Source organism: Nilaparvata lugens, chromosome 11 (assembly GCF_014356525.2).
Source record: "Nilaparvata lugens isolate BPH chromosome 11, ASM1435652v1, whole genome shotgun sequence".
NCBI classification, from domain to species: Eukaryota; Metazoa; Arthropoda; class Insecta; order Hemiptera; family Delphacidae; genus Nilaparvata; species Nilaparvata lugens.
This window is the reverse complement of record NC_052514.1, coordinates 33728419-33748537: the sequence shown is the minus strand read 5'-3', so window position 1 is coordinate 33748537 and position 20119 is coordinate 33728419. Positions and strand designations below refer to the sequence as shown.

Genomic DNA, 20119 nt, shown 5'->3' with positions numbered 1-20119 from the left:
ATGTTCAACAATACAATGGAATGCGGAGTGCATCATCAAGCAAGAAGGGTTCAAAGGTCTCTATAAACGTTACACTGAATTTCTGAGGATCTGGAAGTGCGTGTGGTATCTATAATATGGAACAACAATTGGTAGAACTCAAAGTATCAGTGAAAAAAATTCAAGAACAAATAATATTCATGAGCTGGATATTATTATTATATTATTCATAATAATTATATCAAAAAGAAATTATTGAGAAATTCAACAATCACATGAAACTGATTAAATCAATTTCAAATGAATTAAAAGATATGTCAGCTATTATAACTAGAGCAGATAAAGGATTAGATATAACTAGTAGTAGTTACTAAGATAGTTAACTAACTAAGTAGTTAACTAAGCAGTAGTTTATTAATTACAAAGAATATGATGACAAATAGAAAACTTCATCCAAAGCAATAAATTTTATGACTTTAGCAGAATATTCTACTGAAGAATACAGCAAAATAACATCAATATAATAAATATACAAATGTAATACAATATCAAAAGTACAATTTATAATGAAAAATTAAAATTTAATGATCAATCCATCAATATTTTTAGGAGGTAAAAAAATTAAATACATAAAGCAGGAATCTCAATAATAGTCCAGGCAATGAATGCTCAAAAAAGGTATAGAGGGAAATGTTTGGAAGACAATTTTTGACCCCGCAGTTCTGTTTAGGGTAGTAAGGAGGTAAACATATCAAAAGTCCCCACCCCTACCCCTTGTGATAAAGGGGTGGGGGTGATTCAAAGGTACCATTTTTTGGTTTCTCACATATAACTCGGAAATTATGTATTTTACAGACATGACTATTCTATAGGAAATTAAAGCATAATTACATAATTTCCTACAATATTGATCTAACAACTTTTTCTATATCTCTCTCATTTCCCGAGATATCCGCTCTAAAAAATGTGACATTTTTGAAAAATCGCATTTTCCTTCAATTTTTGGCTTTTTTTGCTCTTATAACTTTTTGAATATTGATGGGGAAAATCCATGCTGATCATAAGCTTATAGAGCATAAATTCTCTCCAATTTGATGTATAATTTCACAAGTTTACGCACATCCCCACGACTGTTGCAGCAGCTTCAGTGTTGAGTGTGAGATCTTCAGTTATGCAGAAATTGACCAATTGACAAAGGAATTTGGAGAGAATGTTTTGAACACAATTTTTGACTAGGGGTAGGGGTGGGGACTTTTGATATGTTTACCTCCTCACTACCCTAACTATCCTAAACAGAACTGCGGGGTCAAAAATTGTCTTCCAAACTTTTCCCTCTATAACACTTCGTTGACTGGGCTATAAGATCAATTGGGTTGTGATTTTTCACAGGTGATGTTTATAGCATATTATGTTTATTTAGTTTTGAAAGCAAATAAATCTGGAATCCCTCCAGTGAGTTCAATTTCTTATTATCATGTCCAAAGCTAATATTGACATATTAGACTTTATTTAAACTATAAATACACAAACATAGAACGTAATCTAGAATTCCTCCTTTGTGTACAATTTCTCACTACAGTATGTCCAAAATCTAATATTGACATATTAGACTAAATTCAAACTATACTGTAAATACACAAACATAGAAAGTAATATATGTCAATATTGGAATTTGGATATGATAGTGAGAAATTTAACTCAAAGGAGGAATTCCATCACATTCTTTTGAATTCAAAACTAAATAAACATACGGTAACAATGTGAAAAATAACAACCCAATCATTATTTGAAAAAAATGTTAAATCTAAAAAATCTGAAAATAAGAAGAAGCACTTGTGAAAAAGTATTAAATGATATTATTCTGTTAATTAAAAATAATAGTTTATTTTGAGAAAACTTAAACATTAATTGAACATCCAAAACTAGTTGTTTTTGTATTTTTAAACAAAAAGGAATTCTTGAAAAAAGGTTTTATGGAACTAGTTGTTGATTAATATAAGCTAAAACGATTTTTATTTCTCAAAAATTTTGGCTTTTTGCGTGGTTATCATGTAAAATATAACAACATTATTGTATTATATAATAAAGTTCACCCTGTTTGTGCTCTGTATACATTTTTGTTTAAATGAAAGTTTTATTTGGTTATTGGAAAACTGCAATTGAGTTATAAAGCTATAGAAAAGTAAAGTGATTCTACAAAATTGCAACTGAATTAAAAATGTTATTGTTGAATATGACTGATCATTTTAAAAAAAATAAATAATCTCTTATAGTAAGTTACCTACTATTTTTAGTAACGGTATGTCTATTGTATTTTTTTATAGACGGTATTGGTTTGCCAAATATTATAACTGATTTTTTGACTGTTATTTTTCTAAAAATATTTTTTATTTGAAAGATGCCAGAAAAACATGAAAAAACTGATTACATTTTGCGCCCCTTTTAATTATTCAACCAGGACATCCACTTTTTAGACGGTGGCTGTCAAGAAATGCGACGGGTAGGCTACCGTCTTCAATTATTTTGGAAAGAAATATCGTTAGAGTTGAAGGAAGTATTTTTTAAATGCATGTATCTCTTAGAAACTGTGAATTTTCATTTTTATTCATAAAATTAGTCGATTTTAAAGCCTTGAAATTCAATTTTCCATCCCCAATAGACAACGCCCACAGTTAGTACTGTCAACCGTCAGTACGGTAATCAAAAGAGGACGATGACATCATTTTTTACATATCAATGCGCTTTTACTGATGAATCAAGGTACATGAATTTTAAGATAACAGACATTCATGGAGTTAAATTACGAAAAATTATCGAATTTTAAGCTTGTTGTTAGAATTCTACTACAATTTGATCATCATTTCACATGTAAATTGATGATCAATATTGGAACTATTTTCCTACGCCGGCTAAATTGCAGTAATGAATACGAGACATTGCAGTCGGTCAGTCTGCCTGCTTCTTGGTTGACGGATACTTGAGACCTGACAGTTTCGAATGTGGTTTGTGAATTGTAGTTATTTGTGTTCGAAACTTCTGTGTGTGCTTTGTGTTGAAAATTTGTGATTCACAGTGAATAAGGATTTTAACTGAAGGGCAAGTACAATTTTTTGCATTACCTAGATTCTAAATAAGTTATGGCGGGGTCAAGTCCTCTACATTGCTCTTGTAAACCAAAATTGAATTTTGTCAGGTTGATTTGTCTTATAAATAACAAATCTTCAATATTTTTTTATTTCCAATTCTTTTAAACATACATTTCACGAATGATCATGTCAAATCACGCTAGGAGCAATATAACTCTCATGGAAACTAACCTATGTACTTGGGCTAGATATCTTAGCTAACGATCTGATACTGTACTTACACTCATATTTTGGGTCTAAAATATTATACAAACCTCATCTTAGTCTCCTTTATAATTTTCCAATCTTATGTACTCACCGTAAGAGGCGTAAGTTTGCTAATAATTGAGTCGATGTAAAAGCTAACCTAATCGCGAATGCTATTTTTGGTCTATGTTTCTGATGCGGCGTTTGCAACAAACTGAGAGCTGCCATTGATTTAGCTTATAATTTTAATTGACTATGATGTATTTTTTCTAGCCTTCAAATTAGGTTCAAGTTGGAATTTATTTAAAACAAAATACATTGGAAAACAGTTGTATAATTTTTCTTGAGCATTAGTGGCATTAGCCGCTATGTTACCATTGAACAAACTACACCGCTCATGATTTGATATTGCTGTGAATTGAATGTACTAACTACTATTCATTAAAAAATTTTCTGTTATTTACTCTGACATGATTCTATTGCTTAATCAATAATTATTTTTGACGTCACGTAGTTGGTTCTATTATATTCAGACCAAAAATCTTGAATTGAGGTTAGGTCGGTACAGTTTTTAGTAAAAATAGTATTACAATTTAATTGGTTTTTATCTGATTTATTGTTTGTAATCATCCAGATATTGTCTATCAATATTATGGTTTTCAATTATAGACTAATAGGATTAGTTTTACATTATTGATTATGTAAAAAATGTTTTATCCATTTTTGTTTTCATGCATACATGCAAAACATGTAATCTCGTAATCTGGCGCTCTAGTTAGGTTTTTGAATTTATTACTTATTATCATTTCATAACAATATTTATGCAAAGCTTTTCAATTTTCTATCTGTTTTTAGAGAGTTTAATCTTTACATTACAGATTTGGTTCTTTGTTTATGAGAGTCATGAAGAGAACAGTTGCGTATCTGGTGTACCTATTATCCATATTGAAAATATAGCCTGTCACAAATTGATATAGTTTTGTGAAATGAATTTTATAGCTAATAGCGTAGCCTACTGTTAAAATACGATAATCCAAATAATACCTTTAATAGTCAACTAATGAATCTCTAGGTATTGTTGAACACATCGGTATGTATTTAGCGTTTTATTAAAAAATATATTACAGCAATGACAAAAATTTCAAATGCCTATGGTAAAAAGAAGCTAGTTTAGTCAACGTATGTAGTAGCCTCGGTTTAAAAATATTTGTTGTAAATTAGTGTATCGTTGGGAATTTCCAGCTTTTTATGGCTCTTGTTTCAATGACCATTATAGTAATTTGATGGCAATTAATGTATTATGAGTAATGGTTAATGATTTATTTATTCAAAATATTTCCTGCAGACTAAAAGGTCATCCCCAAATTTCTCAACCTATATTAATTTAATAGACAACCAAACATTTCAAATGAATGTAGGCCTATTTACTGGGCAGGAATCTCATTTGTAATTGGTGATTTATGCTCTATAATTGTTGGAATTCCAGTGCTATTAGGTCATTCTTTTGCTCTGTCAATCTATTAAGAGCTGTTGCTAGATTGGTCCCTCTCTGTAGATGCTTCCAGTAAGTAATTGACCTGAATTTGACTTTCAGTCGTTGACCTCAACTCAACCCATCATGACACATCAATGTTCTCTAATGTATGGATGCTGGATGAATCAATTATTGATAATATATATGTTGATCAGTTTATACTGGATCAAAGTAATATTGAATTTGTAATTATTGTATTATCTATGAACTTATTATAAGGTTGGGGGTGAAAGTTGAGGCTGATCTTTGCTTTTGTCTTATTAATACTATTCTCAAGAAGATTCATATCTAAACTTCTTTTTATAACTTGACAGTACTTATAATGCGCTTACAGTACTGTAATTATTAGTACAGTTTATTTGTCTTGGATCATTTTTCTATGATTGACCTATTCACTAGCTGGTTCAAGGTTCGGCACATTATTATTCTAATTCTACTAAAAATTTATTTCTGTCATTTTCTTGAAAAAGGTGGATAGTTTTAATACAGTTTACATTACATGTTTAGTGAGTATTATGGCAAGCTACCAATATTGAGAGATACTCTAATGGGTGGGATTGCATTGTCTTTACCGCACTATACGAAAAATGCTTCAATTTTCAATTTATCTTTCCATCTTACTGCTGTTCCTCCTTCCCCTCCTCTTCTTCCTCCTCCTCCTCCTACTCATATTCTTGTTCATTCTACTCTCATCTCTTCACTCCATTTCTTCTTTATCTGTTCATATTTGCTCATCCTTCATATTCTTCCAATTTCTCTTCTACACTTCCTTCTTCTCATTCTATTCACCCTTCATAATTTATTTCTTCTTCCACTTACTGTTTTTTCATACTTTTTATTCCTTCCATCTCCCTTATTTCCTGTACTTCCTCCAATTCTTCACATTGTTTTCTTCCTTCTCCTTTCTTTCATCCAACTTTCTTTTTCCCCTTTCTGCTCGTATTCTCGTCTGTATTTATTCATCTCCGCCTCTTCCTCCACTTCCTATCAATTTTACCATTGATCTTGTTCGTCTCCTCCTCCTCGTTCCTCCTCTTCACTTTACCTCCTTCTTCCTCTTTTAAGGCAGTGCAGAGGCTAAAAATAAACTTTTTACTGGTGATATTTTTCAAAGTTTTTCGATTTGTATATCATCAAGCTATCAAAATGAAAAAGTTTTCTCAGGGGAACATTTTTTTTTTGATCATTACTTTTTGAGATATGAGCGCCTAAAGTTTAAATTTTTGGGACAGAAAATTTCAAATTCGATGAGAGATATATCCATGGGATCTAGAGGATAGATTCTTCATGGTATTGTTGATCTAGTAAAGCAAAAATTATCTGAGAATATTAATTTTCAAGGTACTTTTTCAATTTACTAAAAATAACTTTTAGTTGAGTTATTTTTGGTAAATTGAATAACATTTTCAAAAATTGATATTTTCAGAAAATTTTTGTTTTACTTGAACAAAAATACCATGAAGAATATATCCTCTAAATCTCATGGATTTATATCTTACCGAATTTGAAATGTTCTGTCCCAAAAATTCAAACTTCAGGCGCTCATATCTCAAAAAGTAATGATCGGGAAAAAAATGTTTTCCTGAGAAAACTTTTTCATTTTGATAGCTTGATGATTTACAAATCGAAAAACTTTAAAAAATATCACCAGTAAAAAGATTATTTTTAGCCTTTGCACAGCCTTAATATTTTCTTGACCTTCTTCTTTCTATCTCTGGTTCTCAATTATTTAATTTTCGCCTCTCACTTTTTCCATCTCCCTCTTTCTCTTCCTATTCTGTGGTTCTGTCTTCCTGTACCTCTTTCTTGATTTTAATATATTACTTCCTTTTTCTGTTAATATTTTCTCGCCCTATTTACACCATTTATTCATCTTTTCCTGCTCTTCCACCCACCTATAATTTTCCTTATGTATTCTCTCCTCACATCTTCTCCTTTACATCTTCCTGTTCCTCTTTCCATTGTTCCATGTTAGTACCTCTCCTATCGTTACATTTTGTCTCTTCTTCTCCCTATTTATATTCATTTCTCTCTTCCTTTTTCTATTTATTATTCCTTTCTTGTCTCTCATAGCGGTGCACACTGGACGTGACAAGAGGTCATTGACCTCTATTTCCCCTCTCACTCTATTACCTTGCCAAATGTGCTCATAAATAGTCTGCTATAGTGAGATACTGAGATTAATTTTAAACTGTCAGCATTGTTTCAATTGAAAGCATTGATGTTACCTACAAGGAATACTGTCAGATTGAAGTGAGTCTCTCTGTAGCCGGCTAACCTGATGACTCATTCAAAGGACAGTATGCTATACCTATACTACTACCAACTACAGTAGATACTGTTTCAACTATACTAAACTGTGCCAATAATTATACTGTACCTAGTAGCTACCTGTACTTTATACTCAAGGGTAGATATATAATATTACCTATTTATTATAGTCTTACTTTGTCGTCCCATCTAGGTAAAACGTTGCAATTTAAATGTAGTGTGAAGGTTATTACAGGCTCGTTATTTGCTACAAATAGGATGTGTTACAGCAATGTATACTTGTCTTACTACTTGTCTTTATAGCATGGAGAAACAGATTGTTTTTACGGGATGATACAAATGAAATGTATACAATGTAGTAACCTTTTTACAAACCCGTTCTAAATTCTGTAATGTATTCATTCTATTGCAAGCTCCAGATCACGTGATCAGTCACTATAGTCAACCGCACAAAATAGTCCGTCCGATGGAAATTGGAACAGATGAGTGCAAAGAGCTGATGAACGTTGTCCACAGCTGATTTTAAATGAGAATTATACTCCGTACAAAATAACTTTTGACTTTGAGGAATATGCAGCGCAGAGAAATGGAGGGAGATCATCCAATTACACTGATGAATAGAGTCATAGGTAGAAGCGCAGTTGCCAATTTGTGGATTAGAGTCAGTCGACTGCAGGCTTTCAGAGAGGAAATTCCGTAAGTTTGTCATGAGCGCTTGAATACTCTCTAGAAATTAGAGAATGCTGGCCGGTTCAAAACGGTAACATCACAGCCGTTGTATCCCTACCTCAGAATGCCTTCTCTGCTGCGCATGTCCATCCCAAGTCCAAAGTTATTTTGTACGGAGTATAGCCTAATTTTTGTATAATACACATGACGAATTGGCAAAGTCTATTGGTGTGGTGGGGTGGGATGAGTAGATACTCAGCTATTCCAATTCCATCGGACTATTTCCGTGCGGTTGACTGTAATAACTGGGTGAGGTGTATACTATTACTTTTATCGTGGGATTTACATCAGTGTTCGTATTCCTTCGAGACAACATCATTATCAATTCTTTTCCCATTCAACCAATTCCGATAGTTTGTAGTGAATTTGACTATAGGAGTATTGTCGGCCCACCACGCTACCGTAGTTCCGCAATTTTCATTTCCGTGATCCCTTTTTTCTTGCTTCCCTACCCTGTACTAGTGATTCTTATCATCTTCCATTCAAATCGGACATTGCCCTTGGCCTTTTTTATCCTTGTTTTGTTTAACTCTTTTTCTCGTTTTATTGCTGTTTTCCTCCTTTTTCGTTTGTGGTGAGTTTTCTAGTTTCTGGTTTTCTGCTTCATGCTTCTATTAGTTTTGTGTTTTGTATTGTTCTAGAGTGAGATGAACGTGATACTGTCTGAATTGGATAAATGAGATGCATTTCTGTTATCGATAATGAATTTAGAACAGTTTGAAGTTAATCTCGATGTAAGACTTTTCTCCTATAGCTCTTATCAGATAATATCTGTACAGATTTTCTATGATAGATTTCTATATAGATTGTTTATTCTATGTTCTTACTTTTTTATTTTCTGGTAATTAATGCATGAAAATAACCTTCGAAACTTCCAACTTAATTGACGTTATTGTGAGATCTTTCAATCCCCAATTCACTACAAACAACATTGTATTAAAGCATACTGTGCGTTGTGAGTTGAGAATTGTGCATATGGAGCATTTTATTGTGACTTGAATATAGCCGGGGACGGGGACACACCTGTCTTGCAGCAACCGATCTCACTCCGATCCGATGACGGATGAGAATGGCCTAGAATGCCACACATGTCCGTCATGTGATTTGTCCTACCAACACCCCTCCACACAACAGAAAAATCGGACATGAGTAAAATCGGTACACTGCATGACAGGTTTGACACCAGCTATATTCAACCCTCAAATTAAATACTGTTTTATAAATGTATGTAAGAACGTTCTTAGCTTTGTTATTTAGCAGGTTTAAACCTATCAGAACGATTCTAAAAAGTAGCTTGTTTGACAATTATGATTGGTCATCAGACTTCTAATAATAATTAATGCTTTCCGAACGCCATTACATAGCAATAACTATTCTGGATGCTATTAAATAACTAAAAAAGAAAACGATAGAATTTTTCAAAAATATTTCTTTCTTCTTTCTCCATTCAGTTCAGACACTTAACAGCCACTGACGTCACAAAGCTGGCAAGAAATTATTCAATGAGCAAATGACGGCATAGCACATACTGGGGAAGAAAAAGTGAATAAAAAACGAGAAGGATGAGAAAGATCATATCTCTCCTCCATAAATAAACGGATCTAGTGAAGAATTGTGTAAGATACTGCAATTGATTGTTCTCTCAATTGTCTGTCTTTTAAAGTGCTCGTGCTGTAATGTCTGCTTTCCTCTTGATATAATCAAATTCACTCCAAACTGTCAGAGATTCACTTCAATGGGAAGTATTAACGTATTTAAGATGAATACTGACTGTTCAGTGAATCCTACTATAGATTCAAGTTTTTAAAACTGTAATTTTCCGTTTTTAAACTTTAAACTATAGAATTGAAAACTCCATTGATTCATTCTGTCTCCATTGATAGACAGCTGAGCTTTAGTGTTTACGAGTTTGTGTTGCTTGAATGGTTCCAAATTTTTCTTAAATAACTCAATATCATTCGTTACAAGTGGTAATTGAGTGTAATATTTCTAATTAATTTATTAATTCAAGCAATCTAAATTCAAAATTTATGGTTTTTCATTTTTGTTTTGGACTGAAATTTTATTAAAATTGTACACGTGATATTCTAACCTTATTTCGGACTTTTTCACCTATAAATTTGGAAGAAAAATAGCACAAGGACTATCTTATTATTTTATCTTTCAATGTTATTACATTAGTGTCATTTGCATTTAAAATAAATAAATTCTGAGGCGTCGCTGGATACAAATTATTGTATTCCTTAAATTACAGTATAAAGTTTTAATTATTTTTTCAATGAAATCAATGAGACTATTCAAACAAAGAGGATGAGAAGTTCAACTTATTATAAACTAGCAGGTAACCCGTGCTCCGCGAGGGTCTAATTAAAAACTTGACCCACTGAAATATTGAAGAATTTAAAATAGGCTTAAAACCATCCTCGGTAAATTAAGAATCTATGTACCTTACAAAATGTCAAGCTAATCAGTTAAGAGTAGTTGAGATGTGGTGATGCGTCATTCGTGAATTTCTAACCAATTCTATCCTTTATTATGAGGTTAAAATCTCGGAGAGGAACTTCTGGGGAAGTAAAGGAGAAGTAAGCACAGAAAGAGAGAAATTATTTTATCTTTTCACTTTTTGTGTAGTTGAGAGGTTGATATTGTGGTAATTATTCATATTGAATGAAAAAGACTAAGAAATTGTCAAAAACCACATATTTATTGATACTTAGAAAGACCGGTTTCGGTTATAATACCATTGTCAATCTCTGATAAACTCAGAGATTCTCTTTGTCAAACTCTGGTTCATCAGAAATTGACAATGGTGTGATAACCGAAACCGGACTTTCTAAGTATCAATAAATCTGTGGTTTTTGACAATTTCTTAGTCTTTTTTATTCAAAAGTATTTTATGGCTTCATTTGATCCTGTATTTCAGTTTGTCCTGTGTTTGTCAACTTTTCGTCATTTGTGTTTATTATCTAAAATTATCAAACAATTTCATATGATATCGTCACTGTTTAGTTCATTATTATTACGCTATAATATCGATTGATAATTTTGACATCTTGTGGGAGTGGACTGGACTCCCATCAACTTATTGCCATTTAAAAACAAAAACATATATTTCCTAACTCTACCCTTCCCTTTTACACATTTAAAACATAATTAAACGGAACCTTCTAGGTAATGTTCATCTAATTTTATAGGCAGGACAAATTGAAATCTAGCCGATTTGAGATAGCCGATATGAGAGAGAGGGTGACAACGATGGATGATGGACAACAATAAGGATGATGATGTCAACGTGGAGAAGAAATAGACAAAAATAAGGAAAAGCAGAGAACGAATAGAGTAGCGAACTAAGAGTGATTGATTGATTGAGTACTTTATTTATGTACATTACAATATATATTGGCTTATACACTTATATACACAATAGCTTACAATACAGCAAAATTATAGATGAATTTACATAATATAGACCAAGAAAATAATTATTGAACTGTATATGATATGAAAAAGCAATTTGTAATATAATAACATTATATTAATTATATTGAGATAATTATATTGTTATGCATCTACATAAATTGGTGGAGGTTTGGACATATCAATGTCCATTTTTCGGAAAGAATATTAAAAATATCCTCCCCACTAACTCTCTACCAAAAAGTAAAGAGAGAAGAAAAAACATTGTAATCATACAAGTTGAATTGGAGAAGGATAATCAAACTAATAGAAGGGAAAGGAAGAAGTGAATGAGAAACAATCGAGAAGAAAAATTAATATTCGAGACAGAAAAACAAGTTTTGATAATAAAGGAAAACCGACAGGTATTCAACAGTAATTTTCCTCTTTTATGCTACTTGTCCATCGAGATGCAGTGCGGAAAAGCGCGGAAAATTTGAAGACAAATAGAACATGAAAAAGGAGAGGAGAAAATTCGACTAGGAAGTCTAGTGCTACTTTTTCTGTCCAGCCTCTGTTTAACCGCTATAGTGAGATTCCCTTGAAACTCACTACACTCAGTTTTGGGCTATAGTGAGGTCCACGTTATAATGACAGTATTTGATCAACTTTGGTTTTGATATCCTTGTCTATCATTCGACAAAGCCGGTGGTACTATCCATTTCTAGGTCCACAACGATGCCAATTATGTTTTTGACAGTGTAGAAATATAATTAATTAATTCAGAGAATCGGCATCGCTATTTTTCTATCTTTATCCACTGTCATTATAACGTGGACTTACTATAGGCCTGTTGATCCTTCTCTAATCATGTATTTGATGTGTGTATTGTTGTTAAATGTAAAATAAAATAAATAAATTATTTATGTCCTACAATGATGATAAATTATTTTTCCTACAATGATGTCTGTTATTTTAAATAACATCAAACCTTTTCATTCATTAATACCGACAGTATGAAGTGAACGTCACTGGAGATGTTGCCACCACCGCCACTGCTTGATTTGAATTCAGTAGTCTAGTGTTTTAGAAGCAAGTGAGCTTGAAGCTAGCCGCCATAACACTCTCAATAATGCGTCTATTTTTAAACGTGATACTGCTCTTGATTCTCATACACCATCATCTACTACTCCTCCATCTTCTTCGTCTTCATATTTTTCTCCTTCCTCATATTTTTATCCTTCTTCTTCGTCTTTTCTTTTCCGTCTTCTTCTACTTCTCTTCTATCACCCACCATTTCTCTGAAGGCAGCAATATCAATTAAACGAGAAGTTTTGGTGACGTGTGGGTGTGTGGTTATTGTGAGAATCACTTAAACCTGGCAGTATTTGTTGAATGGGAATTATGCATTGATGTTATGTCTAATTATAGCAAGATGCTGATTCAATAATTCTTTTCTATTGAACTTTGGTTCTACTCACTTAATTTTTGATTCAAATGTAGATTCATATTTTGTTTCCACTCGCTTATTATTAGTATTTTTTGTTTTTGTTTCAAATGCTGATTCATATTTGGATCGTCTGTAGTTCGAAAATAGCGAACACTTTACTGCAGAATGTATACAGAGACTTCTATTGCTTCTTCTTCTTCTTCTTCTTCTTCTTCTTCTTCTTCTTCTTCTTCTTCTTCTTCTTCTTCTTCTTATTCTTATTCTTCTTCTTCTTCGTATTTTTCTTCTTTTTCGTCTTTTTCTTCTTCTTCTTTTCTTCTTCTTCTTTTCTTCTTCTCGTCCTCCTCCTCCGCCTCGTCGTCCTCCTCCTCCTCCTCCTCCTCCTCCTCCTATCTTCTTCTCCTCCTCCTCCTCCTCCTCCTCCTCCTCCTCCTCCTCCTCTTCTCCTGTCTTCTTCTTTTTCTTTCTCTACTTCTTCTTCTGACTTCTACAGTATAGGCATGACTGCCTATTCCGGTCTTTGAAATAGCATTTTGAAAATTGAAATAACCTATAATTAAAATTTATCTTTATAATCACTGGCTTTCACTTGTGAATTTTTTAAATTTTCGGTATAAACTGAGATTCACTTGAAATTGTCAGCAATCCTGATGTGAAACATCCAATGCTTTCCAGTCAACTGGTGCTGACAGTTTGAAGTGAATGCCACTATAGGATAGTCTATGAAAGTATTGAGATAGCTCTTGTATAGTTGAATAGATAAAAAACTGTATCGTATTTATTTATTTATTTAATTTCATTGGCAATTACAGATCATAATTATAATAAATATAATATGATTGGGAGAAGACAACAGGCATAGCCCAAAACTGTCTTCTCCCAAATTTTTACAAATAAATGTTTCAAATAAGAATAAGGTTAAGATTCCACTTCAAAACTAATGACTGAACTAAAAATTTTGAATTTTGATATTTAAAAACAAAAATATTTCACTCAAATCTCTATAAATTCGAAAATTTTTGAGTAATTTTATTATTTTTGAGTAAGTATTATTCATCATTTTGAGGTTATTCGATAGAATTTTTGGTTGTAGAGCAGAAAAATTCAGTACTGTTATCTGAAAATCAATTAGATTAACCTTGAGTAGTGTAGTACAACCTCTCTGGCAGTGCTAAATTGTCTGCTGCCAACAATTGGCGCTGGTAAATTTGGCCTTAACCTAGAAAACTATAGTTTGATTCACTTTAAGCGGTCAGCATCCCTTATAGGCTATAAATTACGTCAATGCTCCTGATTCAAATAAATCTGATAGTACGAAACCCACTAGAGTGGACTCAACTCTTCTCTCATCATCCGTCTCATTACCCACGCACAAGCCTGGAGCTCAAGTGGGAATCTCCCTCAGCAAAAAAAAGTTGAAGTGAATTTCATTGAAGAACACGTTACTCTCCCATTTGTAATTCCGTTGAAATTGTCAAATTGTCAAGAATGAAGATCACTGGGAATTTCATGTTGTTCTGTAATAATATGATTGTAATAAAGGTTATAAATAATTATGCATTTTTATCAGAATATTAAATTTTTCCTTACTCTTGAAAATATTGAAATTCGTTACTTGCACAAATTAACTTTTCAAGTAGAATAAACAAGTCAACACTTATTGGTTACCTAAAATTATAAATGAATTGCTTATTTGAGAAACAACTTTTTTGTCATATTCACTTTTCCACTGAAATGCATTTTTCTAATGTAAATACATCGTTTCATAGAGAAACAACACTAATCCAATGCTTCCTTGGGCAACAGCAATGGAATTGAATATTCAGTTCATTTGAGAAATCACACATCTACATCACTTGTGTGATTTCTGTAACTAAGCCTTTATGATGCTAAAGGTGAATGGTAAATTGGAAGAGTCCCATGAAGCTCGAAGAGGCGGTGAAGTGAAATGTTTAAATCAAATTCCTATTTTAACATTCCAAATTAAAAAATTTTTGTAAATATTCTGGGACAAAAATATTTGTGTTTGAAAGGGCTGACGAATAATAACCTCTTTTGGACTATAGTTTGTGTAAAATAAGTTGAGACTTGGCTCTCCATCAGAAGAAATTACATGGTTGCCAAATTGTGTAAAATTGCAACTTTCTCAAATTTCCAATTCAACGTCAGAATTGGATGTAGAATATCATCCCCGATATCCTAGTAGTGCTATAAAAGTTCCATGGCTGAAGTATTAAAAGGAAATTCAACTTTTATGATAAAATTGGAAACATCGCGAAAATTTGTTTTTCTTTTGAATATCACTTCTCTCAGAATCATGGGGCGTCGTAATGCGTAATAATTTTATATCAAATTAACGGGGAGAATGTCTCCTTTCTATTGGTGTCTGGATAATTTTTATCCGACCTAAGGTTATTTTTTAATTAATGTTTACGTTCGTCAATGTCGAGACGTTTTGAGCAGAAAACATGAAATTTTCAACATGCTAGAAACTTTTTTGTTTCAAAAGATAAGTAGGTGGTGAAAGCGAGAAAGTTTCTCAGAAATAATTGATATTATTTTTCCAATTGTCAAACGTACTCGGAACATCTTATTTTGGCATCTCAGGAGTTTCAAAGTCAAGGATAGCGGCTGGACATTGACGAACGTAAACATTAATTAAAAAATAACCTTAGGTCGGATAAAAATTTATAATTCATATAAATTTATAACTCATATTTATAATTTGTACTTGAAGCTGCCTATTATACTAATTTTATTGTTTTTGGGAAATAAATTCAATTTCATTCCATTAGTCAACTTATCCTATATGATATAGTTGACCGAAAATCAATACACCTTGCTTACATTCTCAGATTCACAGGGAGTGAAAGAATGTTCAGAGAAGGATGGTGACTCACTCATTGATTACGTAAAAGCCTGCTCAAGCATTTCATCCCCCTAATAATGTGTCTAGCCTCCCTTCTAGTGGAGTCAGGTTCACTTCAAACGGCCAGCATTGGAGCTATAATACAAGGAATTCTGATGAATTTTGAAGTGTATCTTACTATATGTAGGCCTATATAAAGTGGATTTTTTTATAGATATACTGATACGTGTAGTACATCTATCTATAGGTATACTTGGCATTTAATTCAGTGTAATGTTTGGTGTATATATAGTTATATCGAGCGTGAGTTGGGGGACGACAGTTTTTATAGAGCGTGGCGCCAGTAAGTCGTACTTGTTCACTCTCTCTCTCGTAATCTGTCTCTATCTCTCTCTCTCCCACCTCCTCACAACAAGGCCCTGTATTGATCTGCGGGCCCTTAACTGCCCTCTATCCCCTGTCCCTACACTCTCCCTCTGCCCCAAGTTTTGTTTTGCAAAGGGTTTGAGTGGTTTACCCGATTGTTGATAGTTTTTTGATTGCTGTTGTCAGGTTTAATCGGGAATCAGTTGGGGTTTGTTCGTATTTGTAGATTACAATATACGCTGGCTGATAGTCTAGATTAAATATTTGAGAAAGTTTAGTTTGAAATAGCTACTTGAAAGGTTAACTACAAAGAGTTACTATACTAGTACCCTTATTTTATTGCATATTCATTTTGACACTTGATCATGGCAAGTTTAGCCGAAAATATTCGAGTATAAAATAAAATAAGGGTACTAGTAATTCGAAATTGAAAAGACTTGAGATATTGTCAAAAATCCACTTTATTTTAATAAAAAATATTATTTCACTGGAGCATGCTTTTGTGTGTGCTCACACATCATCAGCTATAGGTTACTGTTGGGAAGTTTACTAGTAATTAATTCATTGTAAGATTTGGAAGAAATTGAAACATTCATTGTAATTACATTTTAACTACACAGTAACTACATTTTAGCGCTATAGTTTTGTAATCAATTTTATATCACCATCTCAAACAGGTTTAGTACCTCGAGATGCAAATACTCAATTATTGGCATTGCATTTTATTTTGTAATAGTATTTACTCATGTTGTAAAATTTGTATTGCTTTTATTATGTATTTTTTTTTAAGATTTTGTAAAATTGAAATTATTATTATTATTATGACATTAAAACAAAAATAATAATAATAATAATAATTCATTGCAAGTTATTATTAGTAATTCGTTGTAATTGAAATATTAAGAGATATACATCAAACTGTTACCATCTGTATGGAGAAATACGATAAGATATCGCTCTAGATGAGTCAAGATTCGTGCGCCTACTACTCCCCCTGGACGGGTGACTACTAGATGAACTGATTTCACTAAATATAATTATTTATGAGTTGAAAAATCGCTTTCCGATAGTTCGGAACTCTTCTAGAGATGTGGGAAAAATCGCTTTCCGATAGTTCGGAACTCATCTAGAGATGTGGGAAAAATCGCTTTCTGATAGTTCGGAACTCATCTAGAGATGTGGGAAAAATTGCTTTCCGATAGTTCGGAACTCATCTAGAGATGTGGAAAAATCGCTTATCGATAGTTCAGATTTCATCTAGAGATGTGGGAAAAATCGCTTTCCGATAGTTTGGAACTCATCCAGAGATGTGGGAAAAATCGCTTTCCGATAGTTCGGAACTCATCTAGAGTCTAGAGATGTGGGAAAAATCGCTTTCCGATAGTTCGGAACCCATCTATAAGAGATATAGGTTCATTATAGGATATAGGATATTATAGATGTAGGTCCACTCATCACTCTTCATCATCCTTCACCCTTGCACAAGCCTGGAGCTCATATAGGCATCGACCACCCTGAGCAAAACAAATGAAAAATCTTCAATAGGATTGGAAGGTTGATGGTGAACTCACACATCAGCAGACTGACCTATGAAGACAGACGGAGAAAAAATCCTCCCCAGGTGTTAGAATGTTGCAACGCACACATACGTCTGTCTGATGTCTGATCACGTATGCATGCAGACGTTTGATTTTGTCTCCGTCTCTCTGCATACGTCTATCTGCTGCTGTGTGTATGTTCGCCTTGAGTCTACATGAATATTAAACAGCGATTACATTACACCCGCTCTAGTGTTAAGTGGAATATTGTTCTATTGATGTCGTGATGATGTTGATGATGATGATGATGTGTGCATTGCAAAATATCATATGTGCGGTACGTATTAGGAGGGTAAGGAAAAGGGGTAAGAGTAGGAGGAGGAGGATGCATCAATTAAACGGTAATTGACCTAAAATTTGTTGTAACTGTTTGATGGGTAACGATTGGAGTGGGTGGAGGCAAAATAAGAGGAGGATGTGGAAGAGAAGAAGAAAAATGTGGTTGTGGATGAGGACGTAGGTGGGAAAGAGAGAAAAGAAGAGATGTGGATTGTAGAGAATAAGAAAATAGGAGAAGAAGTAATGTCCAAGAAGAAAGAGAATATGAAAATAGGAGAAGAAGTAGATGTCCAGAAGAGAAGTAGGAGAGGGAGGAAAGTAATTGTAGAGAAAGAAAGGGAAAATATAATAGAGGAGGTGAGGAAGAGGAGGAAAAAGAAAGTGAAATTAGAGGGGAAATAGAAGATAAGAAGAGAATGGAGAACAGAAGGAAAAGAGAAGTGGAAAGGAGAGAAAGAAGTAGAGGAGAATAATGAGTTATGGAAGTGGTTGAGACTTTAAATAGTGAAACACTAGAACACATTTTTGAACAGTTAGTAATGAACTGGCCTAATTTCGTCATTCAGTGTCATGTTATGCATTGCTGAAAGGCTTAGTGAGCCACGTCACCTCACATCAAGTAAAAGACATGTTAAATCTCATTTTTAGGTCAAGCGCAGTGAACTTGCTTGGTGCATTATTCAATTGGAAATGTTTGGTGTGAAGGAATTTCACCTTTTACTAGACCTACTAAATCTTCAACTATATGAAGTTATAAATTAAATAATGTTACTTAATATAACACTTTGTATCTGACTCCTATTCGCGGACAAAGTCCAGTAACATACTGAACTTTTTGTGAGTAGTATCTTGTTCACTTGTAACTTGTCGTGTTATACTTTTTTTAATATTTTGTATGAATTTCGAGTGAATAAAATTTGATTTCGAGTGAGGAATTGTATGAATTAGCTGCTTTGCCGGAGTTTCCAAGGATCTGTTAGTGTTGTTTGGGAAGCGGTTGTTCCGTGGTCGCACTGAATATCCGACTCCGCGTGGTTTGGGATCCACCTAAAGCTATCTCTCCAAAGTACCTACATATCTTGTTATCGTCATTATTATCTTCATTGCCCACGCACAAGCCTGAAGCTCAAGTGAGCATCATGCTCAGCAGAAGAAAACTCAGTGCCTGTAGTACCAAGACCAATACCAATGTATTGAATTATTTTAGCTTGCTATTTGATAGTACTAATCCCGAAGGTGACTGCCTTTTTAGTATCTTGCTTGAGTTATTACGTGCACAATGCGTTGTCGTTCGTTCAAGCTTATTTAAATACAAGTTTAAAGAATTGTGTGATGTCAGTGTATATTGTATGCGACTAACTTATTGATCTCATTTGATTGAGTGTTATAGTCTACGTTTTGGTGATGCTATTCTAGTTTTATCTATGATCTTTCTTAAATAAATAAACAAAAATTCTAAATTAGGTCAAGTGGTTGAGTGGTAGGTAGACTAAATGGAGTGATCATGTTCCACTTGATATGTGATTTGATTTATTTGATTTGTTGTAAATAATTAACGGCTGATTCAAAGTCAAATTGAGGTTGCGGTCTCTTAAAAATATTGATAAGATTCGATTTCAAGTTTTGTTAGTAAATCAAGCATAAAGGAAAAATGGTTTTCTCCTTTCTTATTCTTTGATTCAAGGTGATGAGCTAATTGAAAATCGAAATTGAGGTTGACATTTGGTAACAAAAATAGTTGGTACTTGATGTGAATGAGATGAAATTAATGTATTAAATAGGCAAGGTTTGTTAGAAGATACACTTGTTCGAGATTCATTTTATTTATTTACTAGCGGGTCACCAGTGAAGCAAATAAAGCAGAATATGGAGGAGAAGAAGTTTATGAAAAATATGATTTGAAAAAGTTGATTCAGAGATGATGAAGGAAGAGGAAAAATACGGGGAGCAGTGGCAAGTTGAATTAAAAGGCTCTTTCATCAATTAAATACGAGGTAGAAGTAATGGAACATAGAAAATGATTTATGATAAGTAGGAGGAGGAGGAAGAAGAAGAAGAGGAAGAGGAAGAAGAAGAAGTCAGGACGAAGAGAACAAGTGCATCAGAGTCACACCCAGTTTTATTAGTTTCGAAAACACGTGAGTTTGAACTTTACTGATAGAGTGTAGAGTGAATTATTTCGACCTTGGAGAGTCTAGCTGACATCATATTGTTGGATTGCTGGTTTCTACGTTATCAGTGGCAGTAATTCGAGCAAAAACTCTTGTTATTTGCAGTTTTTATCGGTTTTTATGATGGCAAGGTGAATAGATGTGC

At 33.2% G+C, this 20119-nt stretch overlaps 1 protein-coding gene across 5 annotated transcripts in view; it reads left to right on the top strand.

The window, feature by feature from the left end:
• Positions 1-2918: 2918 nt before the first annotated feature.
• The window catches only part of LOC111055159 (spectrin beta chain), a 156604-nt gene continuing 139403 nt past the window's right edge, over positions 2919-20119 (top strand). For 3 of the 5 annotated variants that reach the window (XM_039438264.1, XM_039438261.1, XM_039438265.1), the window contains exon 1: positions 2919-3075. The gene's annotated coding sequence lies outside the window, so the exon portion shown is untranslated. The remainder of the gene's footprint in view (positions 3076-20119) is intronic. The other 2 variants (XM_039438266.1, XM_039438263.1) reach the window with 1 other exon arrangement.